Source organism: Drosophila ficusphila, unplaced genomic scaffold, assembly GCF_018152265.1.
Source record: "Drosophila ficusphila isolate 14025-0441.05 unplaced genomic scaffold, ASM1815226v1 contig_106, whole genome shotgun sequence".
Taxonomy (NCBI): domain Eukaryota; kingdom Metazoa; phylum Arthropoda; class Insecta; order Diptera; family Drosophilidae; genus Drosophila; species Drosophila ficusphila.
Window position 1 is genome coordinate 11,710,505 of NW_025063993.1, and position 16,416 is coordinate 11,726,920.

Sequence of the window (16,416 nt, forward strand, 5' to 3'; positions counted from 1 at the left end):
GGAATCGAAACTTTTTCCTGAACTCCCACTGGCAAAAGTTAATCGAAGCCGGAGAACTTCTAACAAATTGACCGGAAAATGTTTGCGAATTGCCAACGGAACTGAGTCCCCAAACTCGACTGAGATTTCGGCCAGTAAACTGGCCAAAGGCTATCGATACCGAGCACACACGACGGTCAGCAAATTAAACCGGCGGCCAAAGTTAGGTAAACAACACAAAAATTTCATTTTATAACAAAAGTTTTTTCCAAACTCAGAGATTGTGATAAAAATCATTTGATTTTTTGTCAAATGTAAACGTTTAGAATAGAGATGCGCACGTGGATTTTACAGTGTTTTGTCATGTTTTTAGAATTTCGATTTTTATTGATTAAAAAAACAAGTGCACCTTTTTCCTATGGCTAATACAATTCAGTTAACAAATATTATTGATAAAAATTTATTTTAAAAATTTTCTTCTGGCGTTTGTTCGCATCTCTATTTAATAAGAAAACTTTTTCTCAAACTGACAGATATTGGTAAAAAATTATATACACTTCTTGTCAAGTGTCGAAAAGTTTTGGGTTAAGGCAACTTTGAAAGGATGTAGCAGATTTTCTAATGAATTTAACGAAATTGTATTTCTGTCTGCCAGTCGAAAGTTATTTACGCCAATTTGGGTCAATGAAAGTTGTTACCACTTCGAAATCAATTGCATTGCGATAAAGTTCGCTTTAGTTTTCCCGGGAAAAGCTTCATCCTGCAGCTGCAAGTGTCACTTTTCAGTTTGACACTTTTGGTGAAGCCGTGGAAAACCCAAATTCAATCCCAAATGGCAATAAAATGTTCTATAAATGGAAACAAAGTCAAGCCGGTTGACATTCTGCGCCGTTGTCAAACTTAGGGAAACTCGGCTAAACAAAAAGATTTTCCATGGGGTTTGCCACTTTTCAGCAATTTGGTTGTTTGCGTTCGACATGGCCGAAAAGGAGTGAGCGCAACCCGCAAAATGGGTATAAAAATAGTAGAGCAAGTTGAATATGCTAACCACAACAGACGGCCGCCAACTATTTTAGGATGCCAAAAAGCCAACAGCAACAACAAGAAGTCGGCTTGCATGTTGATATCGCGCCGCCTGTGAAAACAATGCCAAAGGCCATGTGTAAATATGCTATGCAAAGTTTTTTCTTCGCTTTTCCGCCAGCTTTTTATGTTCTGCTGCTGCTGCTGCTGCTGCTGCTGCTTCTGCTGCTGCTGTGGGATGGACGTCAGCTTTTCGCATAAATGTCGATGCACAGTGGAGCAATGTAATTGCGGGAAAACGACGGCAAATTAAGTTCTTCGAGTGGAAAAGTTTTCTTGGAAATGAAAAGCAAATTTGACTTTGCCGAAGGGGGCTCAATTCATAGAAGCTGGCGCAATGTTGGCGGCTTTTATTACTATTTTATTGACAGATATTTATGGAAATTCCCTATTGATTTTTTTAAACGTTCTTCGGAATAAAATGAAAGTTGGCTAGTGAGAATATAACAAACTAAATCTTAACTAAGATTTTAATAAAATTTAAATCATATTCCTTTAAATTTGTGCTCTTGAATCTTGCCTTGCTCATTAAAACTATACAACTAGCTTTCCTTATTTCATTCGCATTTTTGCACATTTATTTCCATAATTTTTTTTCTAATGCAGAGCAACACCAGCAACAAGGCAGTCGACTTTAGTTTTTCAGTCTTTTCTCTATTGTTGTGGAGGTTGGCGCTGTCGTTGCCTATGCACATTTAGCAATGTTAGGCAGTCAACCAAAAACAGATTTTTTTGTCACAGCGAACGCCACAGGCCACAGCACAGCTGAAAACAACAACGGCGACGACATCAACATCGAAAAGTTAAAAAAAAAAAAAAATAGGAACTCAGCTTGCAACATGCAACAAAAGCCGCGTTTCGTTTGCTGTCGTTTGGGCCATGTCACTGACCGAGAAATTCCTGGCATGAAAGTTGCAAAAATCCTGGGCGACACAGTGCTGGAAACTAGAAAAGGAAAAAAAAAATGGCAGCGACGACGGCGGTGGTTTTTATTGCCAGTGGCAGGATAATAGCAAGCAACAATGGCCGTGGGAAGGCATTGCAGCTGCATCCTTGTTGTCATTTCTAACGTGGCTCTCATTGGTGTCCTTAAAGTCCTGATTCCCTTCCACTGTCATTCCCACTCCTTTCCACAGGAGTCCTGTGAACTTCATTTTGTTGTCGTCAACACTCGCTGGGATTCTTCCGCACAGAAAAGAAATATCGGGACAATTCGTTCTTGATTGGGGTTTTAAATATCAATTGAACAATTTGGAGGTGCCATATGAAAATAAGGTTGAATTCAAAAGTTTTGTACAATAAATGGGTTCGATAAAATGAAATATATTTCCCAACCAAACTAAAAATAATAAATTGAGTTCAAATAACACGGAAATATAAAGCAATAGTTTATTAAGCACTTGTTTTTATAATTTTTTCCGGTGTTGATCCCTGCAACTTGATTGTTGTTCTCTGCTGCTTTGTTTTTTTTTTCTGCTTTGTTTCGTTGCCGACAATTTTTTTATGCCATTCGCATTGCTTTGGCGTACATTTTCCTACTTCTTTTTGGGGTCCTTCGTTTTGTGATTTGCCAAATTGAATTTCCAACTCAATTTGCCGACCCAACAACCTCATCTAGACTGACTAATTAGTCTGGCGCTGAAAAGTGTGCTACGACAAAAGTAGGACCCCTATAGCAACCAGCTTCTACACAATCGCAATTAGTCTGGGGAAAATTGATGAGGATATAAGGCTCTCAAACTGTCGAAATGCAAGCTTATTTCGTAAACAGAAACTGGCCAAGCCGAGAGCCATGCATAAAATGAATATCAATTAGGACAAATGAGAGTGGAGAGCCGGCTTCGATTTCAAAGATGTTTATGCAGCATCTCTGTGTATTCTGTGTATTATTGTTGATGGAATGTCTGAATCCTATGGCAGAAATTTCGACGACTATATTTTCACATCTACAGAGTAAGAAATAGTAGTCTTAATTGTGATTTAAACTCAAAGTACTCTGTTCGAACTCAAAACGAAAGTAATCTAAATCTAAGCGAAGCTTTTTTAATTGATTATCTGTTCATAATATACTTTAGCAATATAATTCTTATTTTGAATTGGTTCTACTTTTTCTATTTTCATCCCAAAGACATTTCTTTGAGTGCAAAGCGTTCCAATTTCATTTGAAGCAGATAAATACATATACCCCACTTTGTGTTACTCTAATGTTGCCTGGCAGATACTAGAATTTCGCACCCAAAAACGGTCTGGGGTGGCGATTTCTCATTTTGATTTGCTAGTCCGTTTTTGTGCTCTTTTATTATCTGCTGATTTCTATTTGTATTTGTATCCGAATCCGGAATGTGTATGCGAGGGCGTCTTTCATGCTCTGATAAATAAAATGAATTGAAAAAGCAAAAACCAACACACACCAGCACACAAGAAGGAGAAGGAGAACCTATACAAAAAAAAAAAGAAAAGGAAACTCAGCTCAGGGATAACAGATTAGTTGGAGCTGACTAGCAGCGTCCTGTCTTCCCATGGAAATCAAAACATTTTGTTAAAAGGAAACACCCACACACAGAACCAAAGCCTATTCACACAGATACGAGCGCGTTTATCTGCGGAAGCGGAGATACGTTCTACGTGCTCTAAACTGCCAACTTCGCTTCAATGGAAACTGTCTATCAGTGGATCCTTGTGTGTGTTTGGGTGTGCGTGTGTGTGTGCTAACGCATTTTGTTGCCAACTTATGTGTAATAAAATGTAATAAAATAAAACTCTCATATTAGAGATGTTGTGCCATTTTTTTTGTTGTCTTCCTGACCCCATAAAAAGCACACCAAATGTCGGCTAGTCTAGTTTGGTCTTTTTGAGCTGTCTGCGGTTGGTATTAGCCACATTACACATACGCAGTGTTGCCCGGACAGAGATCTTCGTGATGGTAATGGTAATCATAATGACAATCAGACTGAAGTGAGCACAATGACACATAACAAGGCTTATTAGGATCAGCGAGTTAATGGCCATGTTGATTAACATCAAGTGGTCTTAACAGCAGATTTCACTTGATTGATGATTCGTTCAGCAATTATGCATTGCATACAATTTTGCTTAATGAATTCATTACAATTTAATTAAACTGGTCCCATTTATCTTTACGTTTCTGGTACTTATTTTATGAAAACCTTAATACACATTGTTAACTTTTGTATTGATAAAAACCCAAATTTGAATTTAAACAACTTGAGAGGAGACTCAAGTGAATTTTGGCCTTTCCATAAACAAAGTAATTACTTTAGCAAAACAAATTAATTATTCCGCATGTTACATTCAAAGAAACATAAAAATTAAACTCGTATCAAAATACATTTAAATGTCAGTTAAAATAAATCAAGTGGCAGGCAACGCAATCTGTCAGTTATTGCCCTCCATAAATGCTAACAGAAAAAAGTTTCCCAAGCTTTTTATGGGACATTTCAACTCATTAGGCAGCTGCTGCCAAAAAGCAAAGCGAACCAAACGAAACCATTAATTACATTTGGCTGCCGGCGACAAATTGAATTAACTTGTGTCAAAGTGCAGCGTATTGATTTTCTAATTGGACCCAAAGACCACAGCGGCAAAAGGGCCATTAAAAATATTATTTTCCACAAGCGGAAAATTAATAATTTTTTAAATGAATTTTCTCAAACAAACCGAATGGTAAAAGAAGGAATAACCGAGAGCTGACCATTAAGTTAATGAGGGTCATTGTGAGACGGCATGTTGGCTCTTAACACCTTGCAACAGCTGATGGCCACAAAGGACGCGCCGGATAATGATGTTGTTGTTTATACACTTGCCTCTCGACGCCACTCCCCCTCGCTTCTTAAACTACCGCCCCAGGATGTTTCCGAGGAGCGGAAAGCAGCGAATCCAAAGGACTTTTTAATGTGGCAACTTCCGTCGACGGCGGAGAGAGAAAAGGAAGATGACGGCGACGACGACGAAGAGGACGCCTACTGCGGCGGAAACGGAAGCCAAACAAATATGGCCGACGCACGCCTGGGCGGACAAAAAAGCAACAATAAAACTTTTTAATGCATTTTTAGGTGCCCGAGTTGGGGGCGGCTATGCTGGTATGCACAGTGGAGCAAACTGTGTTATAAGTCACGTTAGGAATCAACAAAATGAAAGAAGAAAAAATGTTTAAACAAATATATTGGTTGGTTGTTACTTAAACCATTCTTGTAATGAACAGACTCTGTATATATCGAAATCATAAATTTAATTCTGTAATCAAACCCCAAGCAAAACATTTAAAAACGTTATCTATTTTAACCATATTTAATATCATTCACAAACCCTTCTAAGCACCCATATTAAACCAGTTTATTAACTTATTCCAGCACTTCATAAACACCAATTTTCATAACATCATTTTAGTGCGAATTCAGTTAAATGAATATAAATGTATTCATCAGGCGAATTCCATTACCCGACTTATCCCTTATAAAGCCGCATTAATTACAAGTTTACGCTAATTAAATTTTCACAACTTCAGCGCCACCTCACCACTGTGCGACCTCCGAGGATTATATCCGTGAATTTTTGCCAGCCCAACTTTCGGAGGTCAAATTATCCCCCGCTGGTGTCTTTACAAATTTCTGATTTGCCACTGAAATATTTGGTCCACATTTTGTTTTGGTTTTTATTTTTGCGTATATATAATTTACGCCAATTTATTTTTGTCGTTTTTAATGCTCTCGTTTTTCAGTTGGAGCCTGCGGTTAGCGCGGGAAGACCGTAAAAAACAGGAAGTTTTTGCCTCTGACGTTGATGATGATGATGATGACCGAAGCGTAGAAAACAAAACGCTGATACTGAATGGATGAGGAGTGGGGGGAAGTTGGCCAAATGACAGATAACAGTAAACAGGACATAACGACAATTTAAATGACATTTTTAGTTGGCATTTATGGTTGAGCAGTGAAGGATAATGGTTTCTCTCTTCGCATCCAGCCAACTCTATCTATATCATTGCCTCCCCTGTGGTTTTTCAAGTTCTCGTATATGCATTGTGTATGAGTGTGTGTGCTTTGGATAGTGACATGCGATATTTGATCAATAAACTTGCCAGGACAGCACAGGATACACCATGATGTGTGTATCCTGTTTTTGCCAGCTCCCCGAGTTCCTGAACCCAGCTGAATTACACTCCCCAGCGTTGGCTGCTTTGGCTTATTTTTCCTTTTGACTCAAGCCGCATTCATTATGAAAAGCAAACAAGGTAGACGCCACTAGACGCCACATCAATCCGGCTCTTTTCCGCAGCCGGGCCAAAGCGTTTTCGCACGTTTTCCTTCGCCTTCGCCTTGCCAGGCAGCAGATCAAAGGACCTCGTCCTCCTCCTTGGCGGCGGCACTCGAGGGGTTTCTCTGGCTCTGGCTCTGGCAAAAACAAAAACCCTCCGGCCTGTCTCAAGCGTTATTTATTGTTAACGAAATAGCCGACGCCTACCTACCCAGCCCCACCACCCGCACCCTTATGCACAAAATCTCTCTTAGAATCAACCCCCGAAAAGCCTTGAGGGCAGGTTAAAGTTAAAGGGCCTCGGATCCTTTCGGGGTTGCCAGACCTGCCAAAAGGACACGGACAGAGGCCGAGACATTATCATTATTCCGAGCTGTCTGGCAATTAATCAAATGCTAAATGCCAACAAAAAACGCATTTTGCGGCTTACAAGGCTGTCGACTTTTGGGGGTTAAAAGCAAATTACATTGAAAGGTTCCGTTTTGCTAAAATAAGATGTACAGTGGAAAGATAGGCAACAAATCAACCCAAATCATGCAACAAGTTGAATCGCTTAAAAAGGGATTTACAGATATTTTTTAAAGGAGCCTAAAAAGTATTTTTCATAGCATTACGAAATGACTTGTTAACACTTACATATTTAAAGTTATATTCTAAAGATGCCAGCGGTAATCTGTAAAGAAATATCAGAAGTTAATAAGGTAAACATTTAAGTGCAATTTAAAGTTTATATCACCGAAATGATTACAGCACGTTTACTCAATTAGCCTGACCACTTTAGTTAAATTTTACTGTAAATCAGTTAAACCTGGATGTCCTTGTTGTCTCGTTATTGTTTCAATTGTTTTTGGCCAGCCTGTCCCGATGACAACAAAACTAAATTAACACGGACAGACGCAGCCGGACAAACCCATGGAATCACTACTGTCCTGCTCAACTTCCCCCGATTTTCCCTTCAGCAGCAGCATCCTCCCATCCGTTTCGCACTCTCGTGTTGGTTCTCTCCAACACACAAAGCCAATTGACAGTATGGATGCTCTGGGGGGGGATTCGACAGGACTTTTCAGAAGGGAGGAGCCAATTGAAAGCAGCACACAAGGATTACAATCTATCAGCTCCGTCCCTGGTCCCCTTTTCGCCGTCCCTCTTCTCCTTTTTTCTCCATCTGCACTCATGAAGCGTCCGAATTTTTGAACTTGTCAAGGATTCAAAGTTCGAACGCTTTCGGACCATGGTCATATTGGTGGCTCCATCTCGTTCACTCTGCTTAAGTACCAATCTGTTCTTCCCTTTCGCTCCTTGTTCAACTGCAGCTCAGCTCTTGTCGCATTGCAGTTTTGCCAGGGTTCAAGCGCTTTGTGTGTGTTAAAACGCTTTTTATTGTTGTAAATTTTTGGGTGCAAGGTTTGTATGGAAGGCTATTGTTGTGCAGTCTAACTTGGCTAAATGGAAATTAAAAAGAAAAATCCAGGAAGAGTTTTGAAAACGTTTTGAAGGGTTTTCAAATGTATTTTAATAATACATTTTTTAAATATCATTTGCATTTTAATAATCAGTGGAAGTTTTAAAATCAGTTAGTTACGTAGATTAAGCATAATAAGTGTATTATACCCAAATATCAAATTTAAGAAAGTAAAAGCCATTGTTTAGTTTAGTAGCTGAAAATTGTCAAAAGCAAGTTCGATTTAGAGAAGTAGGCCTGTAGTTGCTTTTGGCTTTTCGATGATTGCCAAAGGTTTTTACTTCGGCCATTTGCATGGGCCAACAATGCGGCTGTGTGCGTGAGTATCTGTGCCTGTATCTGTGCATGTATCTGTATCTGGCAGGCAACTCTATTACACTTAAAACGAGTCAATGCGTTTTAAAAAGGAACGAACCAATTGAACCAGCAGCCATGTATAGGAGCGGGTCAACAAGGGATCTATGGAAGGATGTGTGGGTGTAGCCTGTGATTGTGTTGATTGTGCTAGAAAGAGACAGAAAAGAGAGGGATGAGGAGGACGAAGGGGCGGGGCCACCTTGGGGAATTTGTAATTGAGGCACGTGTATGGCTAAATGATTGTGATCTTTTGGGCATTTCAAATATGCAATTAACGAACAGTAATGAGTACACAAAGGATTGGAGAATCGAAAGAGGGAATACTGCACTAGCGTAGAGCGAAATTCTTTGACATAAAAGAGGTCTAAGTGAATTACATTAATTTGGAAGCTCGTTTCTAGATTCTCAGTGAATATCAATTAATTTGGGGTTTAAGAGTAGGAAATTAATTGGGTTCAGTTGTTTTTCGTTGCTTTTCACAATAAAGTATTTTATTATGTATCTGAAAACCGAAACTTTTTCGGAAAAATCCACATTACCCGAATTATCTCAAACAAATCCAATTTATATCAAAATTGCTTCAAATCCACAATCGCCACCAAATATCCAATCACTTTAATCGAACTAGGGAAACCCCTGTTTTTAACTGTCGAAAAACGCCGTGGATAAATCTGTCCCGACAATCCGGCAGATAAACTAATATCTCTTTCTGTCCATATCCGGCACGAGCTTTCCAGTCCATTGATGACCAACCAAACCGGCGCACCATTTTACAAATTGACTTTATGCCATCCATTTCGATTGCCCCACCATCCTCCCCAAATTCCCCTGCCCTCCCTTGAAAACCTAATCCATGGTTCCTATTTAAACCCCAACCTCCCAACCCATTGCCTCACCGAACCCATCAATTCACACAAAAACGGCAGCTTAGAGCAAAGTTTTAGCAACTAAAAACGGCGTCACATAAATGAACAGAGTTGTGGACACAAAAGCGGGCAGATGCAGAGGAGATACATGGACGGGGGGGGATATAGAAAGGGTTTTCAATGGGTGGCCGATGGGTGGCCGTTGGGTGGCGGACGTGGACATGTCACGCATACTTTATCCTTTATCCTGGCAGCGTCGTGGCTTTTGGAAACGTTTCATTTTCCGTTCTGTCAAAGGTATACAAAACAAAAACTTTCCAACTGGACGGGACGTCGACGACAGCTAAATGCGCGAAAATGTTAGCCCGTAACACCTTTCACCTCCCCAAAGTAACACACCCCGTTCTCCCTCACTGCAAACACGGCAACATTGCAGCAGGGAACACAGCACACAACCAACATGCAATTAAAATGTAATTTTGTTATGCTGTAATTTGATTTCTTTTTAGCTCTCTCCCCTGTTATTTGCCATTTTTCAATTTCACATGCCAAACTTTGATGCTTTGACGGCCTGAGAATACAAAACTCTGCACTAATTTGATAAGTTAAACAACTGTCACAAGCTTAAATATTGAAAAAGTAAATGGTAAATTGCATGCTGGGCATACACATGTTGTTCTTTGGCGTAATTCCTCGTAATTCCAAAGTGATAAGGGGATAAGGGGATTTCGGGGGTATGGTATATATAACGCTTAAGCCCCGGAACAAAGCAATCAGCAGAAACCATGCGTGCGTGTGTGCCGTACAAGAATAAACGCATAAACATAAAAAATATGCAAAAATAAAAGAAATAATAAATGGGCAAGAAGCAAGCAGTCAGCGCCCGCAGCATTCGGAAGCACTAAGCGGGATAAACTTTGGATGCCACGCCCCTATAAACAAAATGCCAGGCTTTACAGCTTGCGTTGCTTAAAATTTATATACATATTTTTTTACACTAGAGGAGGGTGTTGTAATTTTTGCCTACGAATTCACAATGCACAGAAAAAAAATATACTTATTATAATTTGGTCTTACAAACAGAAGTAACATTTTAAGAAGAATGCTATTCTTGAAAGTAACCTATATGTTTAATCAATTTACTGAGTAGCATGAAACAGAGTATATTTTTACAAAGTTTTTCTTTAAGCTTTTTAAATTTCATCTGGGAAAGTTTTCAAGTGCATTCCGAGCTTTGCAGCCCTAAACGAATCTCCTAATTTCTTGGGTTTTTATTTTATTCCGTTTTCCTGGTTTTAACGCCGCTTACAAATTTTTGTTAAGCAACAACACAAAGGCACATGCACATCATACTTTGCGGGCGAGGCGAAAAAAAGGGCTCCGCCGAACAAAAAACGGAAAAGCGCAACGCGAGAAAAGCCTTCGAGTTTGAAAAATGTGTGCGAAAAATGGCCAAAAGCAGCCGCATTGTGTGGCCAGCTGCGTTGCGAGTGTGTGTATGTTAGTGGAATTCCGAGCGAGTGTGTTGGCCAAATAACGACAACAACGGCAACAAACTGAAATCGCAAAACCTACATAAAAAAGCGGAATACTAGTAGCACAGCTGTTAAGGCCGTCGAAATGTTGCAAACCATTTGCAACGTTTAAAATTTTACAATACAAACAGAGATGCACTGAGCTCGAGATAAAGGGAAAAGGGGTGAAAGATTTGGAACTAGCTGGCGCAAAGCTCTACCTAATGGAGAACAATAACTAAAGGGGGTCTCACCACCAAACTTCACCGCCAGCTGCCCCAAGGACTAGAAAACCTCACTGACAGAAACATTTACTGCACAAAATAGGGTTTACAAAAAAAAAAAAAAAGGAAATGATAGCAGCAAAGCTGCTTACACTGAGCTGCAGCAAATGAGGCTGCTTCAGTTTCACAGAAAAATTAAGTAGAAAAGGGATAATAAGAAAAGGAAATGTATAGGGCTACAATCCGAAAGGGAGAATTTGGTACTCTGCTGTTCATAACTTCTCTTATAACCAATTTTCATAAAAAGGAAGGGCAATTAGATTTCTAAAGGGATCAAACAAATTGCAAAATACATAAATAAAATAATTTTATTATTTCGAGTAAATCGATCGCTCAAAAATAAACTTCATTAGCAGAATTCTAAAAATGTTACCAAAAATCTCGCAGTGGCAGAGTGTTACCCAATTCCCACTGGTAATAATTACATTTCAAACGAAGCATCCATCAATAAATGCCATTAGCCGAAACCCAAAAATTAAAAAAAAAAAAAACAAAAACCTCGCTGTTGGTTTACCAGTCACCGAAAATTCTGGGAAATCCATGCTAAATCCCAGAGGCAAACATCATTCCATAAATAGAACGGCGTTGCCCTTTGCCAGTTTTTATTGGAAATCCTGCAGTCAAGAGCGGAACGGCAGCTGCAATGGTGTGGCATCCACGGCAATAACAACAAACGGAGGCAATTATTAGCATAGTCATTAACACAGTTGGACCCGCCAGACCAAAAGCAAATCCGGACAAATCTCCACAGAGCAGAACCTGCTAATTAGCAGGGGCCACAAAAAAAAAATAAAGACGACATCGAGTTCAATGTGAAATCAATACGGATGCGGGCTTAGAAATACATACGACCAACCATGTACCCGAACTCAATCGTATATAAGCATAATCCTTTCGAGTATATATGTATGTGTTTCGGGGAACCCTGGCAACCCAACGCAGATGCAAATTCGGTTAACAAACGGACTCTCGACCTTTTCAGGCGGCTTATTTGGCATTTTGCTTTTGTCCCAGCGGCAAATCATAATCGTAAGAAAAAACAAAAGCAGCAAAACAAGGACTTTCACAGACCGTGCAGCAGCAAATCATTTATTAAGAAGCCCCATCATCTGAACCATATTTTCCTCCCCTTAAGTCCACATCCCCACTTGGCCCGGCCTTTTCTGGGCGAGCAGCTCTTCTTGGGGCTCTTTGATTGTCAGCGGGTTCGGAATGATGGCTAAGCCGAATGCACTGAGCATCCATCTGACTCTGAATGCTGGGCGAGCATGAAAGAAATATGAATGAAAGGCAGCCGGAGGAAACTGGGACACTCAATGCATCATCATCCTAAGCCGCATCAAACGAGATTTGTCAGACGGGCGTAAGCAGCAGAAAGGCGTGAGCTGAAATTTAGACATAATAGATTGCCGTGAAGAATGGGCCAGATTAAGTTCTAGATCGGCTTTTCTCGGGAGTGGAACGAAGCGTGGAATTTAATAGTAAACTGGTCCAATACCTGTACTTACAGTTCTGCATTAAAGTGGATTTTCTGGCCAAGAACGTGTGAAATTTTTAATTAAAATTATGAAGAACATTTGGTTTACTTAGCAGTGAAACAAGGCGTGAAACTAAAAGGCACAACTGAATTTACCCACAATGTGTTATTCTAAATAAGAAATATTAAACTAATAAATCAACAATTAACAACTAATCACATTATTTGAAGTTTCCTATCAAAATACTTGATTTCAAAGAATGTGGAATCATCTCTTCATCACAAATACCAGACAGATTCCTCATTCCAGTTTAATTGAGTTAAAATATTGATAATAATCTCTCGCCCGAAATGACATTGCTTCAAAAGCTGTTCTTCCGGTTCCACAGTCAAAAATCAACTAATCACAACATCTAATTATAAACGTATTCAGTCAGAGAGTCACTCGAAGCACTCGAGTTGCAGGCCAAGAATGCAGAATTGGACAACTGGTTTTGTGGCAGGAGCCAAAATCAAACAAAAACTATGAGGGATGGCCCAATGGAAAGCACCTACTGCAATCAAGTGGCAGGACGATGTTGCAGCAAGCACACAATATGTTGCCAGCTGTACAATGGGCCACTTAAACGACAACAATAAAAAATTATTAGAATGCCAAAGGCTGCCGAGGCAAAGGACTCTGCTAAGGACTCGGCCCGGGACTCAGTCCGGCACTTCATAAATCTACCAAAGGCATATGAAATACGAGTATCCTGTGCTGAGAGCAGAGCCAATCATGTTGCATACAACCAGGGGTTGCAGCAATGAAGCACACCGAAAGAAGTGGGTAAATAAATATGTAAGGACTTTTAATTTTAAAGCTTAAGGGAATATTTTCTAATTTTTAAAAGGAATATATTGTTATGTTCGGAAGCATGATTATAACATGAAAAGTTTTTCTGTTTAAGTTTACCTTTTTAATTGCTTTATTTTTATTTATTTCAATCAATTTTTGTTTGCCGTGTCTTTATGTTCAGAAATAGAATTACCTATCTATATTTTATCTACACCTTCAACTAGATTTATTTCCAGTGAATTAAGGGACGTAGACAACCTTGTTACTACTTTTTCTGCACATATCATGGCCACCCAGGATATACCAACCCAGGACCAGCACACAAACTCACACACATTTGCCTTGTGATTTATTAACAAGCTATCGTTTATCATGTGGGCAACAAAGGGTTAATGCCTGGAGGGCCTGCTGAGTTATGCACCAGCAGCTGCAATTGCCAATTTGCTGGATGTGGCTATATGCTGTATAGGCCCTTTTTGAAAAGGATGGGGCCGTGTGGCACCCGAAAATATCCGAGAGGCATCAAGATAAACAATCGCCTCAAGATAAACAAAAGCGGAAAGTCACGAAAAGTATGCGCAAGACAAACAAAAAGCCAGCGGGAAAAAAAACGAAAAACCATGAAAGCCGCGAGAAGAATTCCGCACCGATAATTTATGTGCGCCGCCAAGAAGTTTATAAAATTAAGATATTTCCCATTAAACTTTTCATAGATGGAGAAACGGAACCCGAGCTATATGCCCATAACTTATCTTAAAAATATTTGTTTTGAGCGCTGCGCTCTCTGAGCTTTTTTTGGACATCGTTTTGGGAAAAATCTGAACGTGTTGAAGCGTTAAATTTCCATGTGGGCGGCCGGCGAGAGAATGGCCAAGAAAAGAAGAAAAATAGGTGGAACGAGAAGCAAACAAGTTGCAAGCTGGAAAAGGAGTCGACGTGGGTGCCGGGGCCAAGATAAAATGTTGACCAATAAATTTTGTGACCATGAACGACAAACACACAGAGCGAGAGGAAAATAAAAGACCAGACGAGCAAAAGGAACAAAAAGCGCACGGTCAACAATAATAAACAAAAACGATTAGAGGAAAGAGGAGGCCCAACAAATATGGAATGCCCTCTCAAGAAATCTTATTTGGGTCTTCACCAGTTCAAGAGCACAATCAAGTCATTCAACTAAATTCCTTTAAAATTTCAATTGATTTCAACACGTAACAGCATGTACTTGGTTCAGACATCAATTAAATAAATTGTACTTATGGGAGGTTGATTAATTAATAAAAAAAACGCCTTTACTGATAGGTCTAATCGCAAATAAGATTATTTGTACATTTGGCTGAATTATTATTTTTATTTCGGTAATCAACATTCATAGAGATTTTTAATTGGATGTGCCAAACAACAAGATTAATTAATTATTCAGTTCATTCAAACAATCCCTTTTAACATCGTAAAATAATGTTAAGTTAATTGGTTATTTTAAACAACGAAAATGTTGATTACTGATATGACGACATCGTAATAATGTTCTTGTTCATTTTATTTGAGGATTAAAAACGGACTATATAACCTGAACATTCTTAACCAAAAATCCAGGTAACTCCTTTTTTATAGGCAGAGTATGACAAATGTGGAAAAACTAGCGCGACTGGCGACTTGTGACTAACAAACAATGTCCAGCGATTTCCGATCGACAAGTTGGGGCCAACGGAGTGATGAACGGGGGAAAAGGCGACAGAGGAAAAGCGAATTGGAGAGAAGAGGGGCAGAGAAAGAGGAGCCGCAGCGTGTGCAAGAATGTTCCGCGAGCGTTATTAACGTGCCGCTCAACTCGTTTTTCTTATTTCAGACAACGTAAACGAAGCTGTATGCAGAGCTTATACATTTTTACGGAAAATTACCTGCAAAGGTGCCGCCCTTTCGCCTAATTGATAAGTTCATATTTGTCTACGCCTCTCAAGGTAATTTTACCTAATTAACTATGGTAATTTGGAAAATTGGGCATATTTTGGCTGCTGCTTCTTCTTACCTGTCGCATCAATGACGCACGCTGCCGACGTTGACTGCGGCAGCGACGCAGGCAGAGGAGTTTATGTTGACTCTCTCGCTCACTCAATCGCTCTCTCTCCCACTCGCACACAAACGTGTTGCGCTCACCAACACCAAGGCGAAATTGCACAGCTGAGCCTGGAAAATGCAGCGAATACGGGGCACAAAACAGAGAGCCGAAAACAATACTGTCATGTCGATTTGTTGATGCTTAAGTTCTTTTCTTTGCTCTCTACTTTTCTTTTGTTTTTATTTTTTGGCACGTGAATCGACAATCGCATTTTTCAAATTCTTGCACTCATTCGCTTTTGTGCATTTGTTTACGTCACTCGCACACGTACACCCACACGCGGGCGACTGAATGAAAGGCGCGTAAAGAAGAGAGTAGAAATGCCAGAAAGAGAGCGATAAATTTGGCAAGCCGCCGCACGCTCAAATAAACAAATAATTTATCTATATTTCTCGCCCAAGCACATTGTGCTTCATAATAATCATATAGTTTTCTAATGCCCGTTTTGCACAATCGTTTTGTGCACGGCAACAAACAATACAAAAATCGAAATTTCCACTCGCGTTTTGTTGTTGCCTTCCGAACTCTGGCTTCTTCACTTCACAGATAAGCCAATTACGATTAGAAATCTGTCGCGCAGCCTATTGTTGTTGTTCCCGCGAACATCCGAATTGCCAAACGCACATTTTATTGCATTTTAATTAATTTGCTGGCCTCGCGAGCAGCAATAAAATCGTCCGCTGCCCAGAACCAATCGCGATGAAAACAAAGAGAACTGTGTGACCGCGGGTCGACTGGCCAGAGATACCGTATTTCGCATGGGAATATACTAAAATACGCAGCTTAATACCAAAGCGCTGTGCGATTTCTAAAATGCATTAGGGTGATTCTTAGGTACACATTTGGTTGTTTTTTGGGGTCATTAAATATTTTTTGGACTTTTAAGAATTTCTGTAATTTTGATACACATATCCATATACCTGGCCTTACTTTGTAATGCATTCTAAATGGCAAAACAAAAAAAAAAAATGTTGTGATTCTTTTTTCCAACAAAATCTGTCTTCCCACCAAGAGCAAGTGTCTAAAGCTGGGTCCAAAATATTCTTGCAACCTAAAAATTTTACCAAAAGGAGGTAGACTTTTACTAACTACAGTCAAAGTACCACTTAAAATTAAAGCCTTTGAACAAATAATTCTCATTAACTCTCAATGGTTTATCCATTTTCTAT

At 39.6% G+C, this 16,416-nt stretch overlaps 1 protein-coding gene across 1 annotated transcript in view; it reads right to left on the minus strand.

Annotated features, from left to right (window-relative positions):
• Positions 1-15,958, minus strand: part of LOC108093108 (bifunctional heparan sulfate N-deacetylase/N-sulfotransferase) — a 54,624-nt gene extending 38,666 nt beyond the window's left edge. Inside the window, exons 1-2 of the mRNA XM_017193049.1 lie at positions 15,158-15,958; positions 6,973-7,009 (exon numbers count right to left, since the gene is read on the minus strand). The gene's annotated coding sequence lies outside the window, so the exon portion shown is untranslated. The remainder of the gene's footprint in view (positions 1-6,972; positions 7,010-15,157) is intronic.
• Between the last annotated feature and the right edge of the window lie 458 nt (positions 15,959-16,416).